Source organism: Nannospalax galili, unplaced genomic scaffold, assembly GCF_000622305.1.
Source record: "Nannospalax galili isolate Female #2095 unplaced genomic scaffold, S.galili_v1.0 scaffold3233, whole genome shotgun sequence".
Classification (NCBI taxonomy): Eukaryota; Metazoa; Chordata; class Mammalia; order Rodentia; family Spalacidae; genus Nannospalax; species Nannospalax galili.
In genome coordinates, this window is record NW_008332515.1 from 22,159 (window position 1) to 24,964 (window position 2,806).

General features: G+C 39.2%; 1 long non-coding RNA gene across 1 annotated transcript in view; it reads right to left on the reverse strand.

Annotated features, from left to right (window-relative positions):
- Positions 1-213: 213 nt before the first annotated feature.
- Positions 214-2,806, reverse strand: part of LOC115069351 — a 3,440-nt gene continuing 847 nt past the window's right edge. The window contains exon 3 of the long non-coding RNA XR_003848629.1: positions 214-764. This is a non-coding gene — a long non-coding RNA (uncharacterized LOC115069351). The remainder of the gene's footprint in view (positions 765-2,806) is intronic.

Here is a 2,806-nt window from a genome sequence, read left to right on the forward strand (position 1 = left end):
AAAAAAAATTCCAATGTCATCAACCTTATGGAGTAAAACAAAAAGGCTAGGCTGGAGGAAAATGGAGAGAAGGGGTCTCAGTTTACACAGAAAGGAGGTTAGATGACCCCCTGGAAAGATGGCATTCACACTGAGGCCTTTGCAAAAGGATAAAGAGTTTCTGTTGTAGTTTACTTTTTCTATTTCTGTAGTACCACACTGACCAAAACCAACTTAGGGAGGAAAGGGTTTATTTCAGTGTACACTTGTACACTTGCAAGTCACAATCCATCACTGAGGGACATCAGGGCAGTAACTCAAGGCAAGAGCTTGGAGCAGAAGACATAGAGCCGTGTTGATGACCAGCTTGTGCTCTGGCTCATTCTCATCTACCCTTCCTAAATAGCCAAGGCCCATCTGCCTAAGGATGCTACTGCCCATAGCAGGCTGGGACCTCCTACATCAATTAACAATCAAGAAAACGCCCCACAGATGTGCCCACAGGCCAATCTGATGAAGACAATTCTAAGGTTTCCCTGCTCCAAGCCTGTCATATCGACAGTCAAGATTAGCTGTCACAGGTTCCCAGGAAGAAGGAAAAGTACTTCCTGTCCCTCTGTACTGCTGGCCTGGTGCTGAGAGAACATCTGTGTGGCAAAGAATCATGGCATCTGGAGAGTGTCGCACAGCGATACAGAAGCCACACCGTAGCTCCCCAGCTCAGAACAGCGCAGATGTCCTCTGGGAGTCACAGTTCAGTTCTCAGCTGCTGGGCAATGTCACCCCTGCTAATTTAAAAACAAAATTAGTTGTTTTTCATTTTAAATAATTGTGTTTATTATTTACAATTGCACTTGTACTATATAGGATATAAAATATGTACAAGTATTACATTTTGCAGCCAACAAAATTTCAAAAAGCCAATCAATATATTAATATATAAAGATACCAATGGCACACATAGAGGAAAGAGCATTGTCCCACCCCCGATAGCAACTAAAAATCCCATGGTGGATCATCTGTTTTCATCTTTCAGACTGAAAATATCAATGATATTTAAAGTTACCAAGAATGTGGAAAAAGATACTCTGTTATTTGTAGGAGTATACATTGCTTGATTTAGCTTGTGGAAAATTGGTTAACCTCTCTGAATTTAATTATAATTATTTTCTTACTAACATGCATGTTTTCTAAATGCTCACTCCTAATTTCCACCAATTTGGGCTCCCCAGCTCTCAAGCAGGGGAAGAAGAAACGGCAAGTGACCCTTTTGCAGCTTAAGAAAGAAAATTTGCAGCTAATGACACTTTTTGTAAACATGGTTGCCAATTTATATATTGTTGCCATGGCAACAAATTAGTAAAAGAACAGAGTTTTAGAACCTAAAGGTTATTTTTACAGAACATAAAATTTTCTCGTTTGAATGTCTTATAAGCCCTTTTTTGAGGACACATGTTGAAGGACAGTATCTGTATTTTGGCAGCCACGTGAAATACAATTTTCAGCTCATGTCCTAACATTTCTTTAGTGGTCTTGTAAAAAGTGCTGCAGTTTTAAGACAAAATACTGAGAAAGTGCTCTACTCAAAGAAAGAAGAGAGGGTTTTTTTTTTTTTTTTTTAGGAATAAAATGAACTAAGTTATTGGCATTCACAAAAAATTACAGTGTACAGAAATATTCAAATAACAAAAAACAATTTAAAATTCATATTTCCTAAGCAATTAAAAACCTCGTGTGGACACTGTCCAGTTAAGACTTGAGTCTTGGTGCTGGAGAGATGGCTCAGCAGTTAAGAGCACTGACTGCTCTTGCAGAGGACCCGGATTTGATTCCCAGCACCCACATGGCGGCTACAAACCGTCCTTAACTCCAGTTCCAGGGGAATCCGAAGCCCTCTTCTGACCTCCACAGCATTGCACGACATGGGTGCATTCACGTACATGCAGGCAATACACTCATATGCATAAAATTAAAAAAAAGAAAAGACGAGTCTTAAGAACAAATACTCTTGGGGTTCTGAAGAGAAACGGCAGCAGAGACTACGTGAGAAGCAAGGCCATCTGTTAAGAGGTGGATGCGGCACTGAAGGAGAGAACATAGCAAGTGAATTGGGGGCCAACAGAACTAACTGAAAAGAAAGCTACTTTTGAGGGTTATTTTGATGAGATTATTGGCAAGACTGACCCACGGGCTGCTGTGGTAAATAAGGGATGACTCTTAAAGCAAGAAGAAAGAAAGGGAGAAGCCTGAGTCCTATCTACAGGGCACCCTCATTCTTTCCAACAGCCCTTGTGTCTCCCCAGAGTTCCTAGTTATGGCTTCAAATCTTGTGGTGCCGAGTCACTTGGAAAGTTTATGAGATGTTAGTTCCTGCCTGGAATGGAGCACTCAAGACAGATAGGACCAGGATGACCAGCATGCCTGTGTTAGGTGCCCAGAGGATTACAGATGCAGGGCTTTTAGCTAAACTTCAGATTAAGCAGAGACATCTTAAAGAAACAGGCAAGAAGTTTGTCGGCAGACTTAGTTCTTCTCACAGAGTTTTTTAAAAACTGAAAACAAAGTAGCATTTTCCGGGTTATGCTTCGTTTGCCATAAGCTATTGAAACCAAAATATAAACCGGAGTCCTTATTTATATTGGTAGAAACTCTTTGAATAGTTATTTATAGCAATAAGAACTAATTAATGTATATAAATTCATAAATTATCTCCGTGGAATGAAGCCAGCATAATAGAACATATCTTACTTTTTAAAAACCATGCATTTTATTATTTTTTTTTGCTTTGAAGAATTATTTTAATTAAAATTTAAAAAAATTATTTATT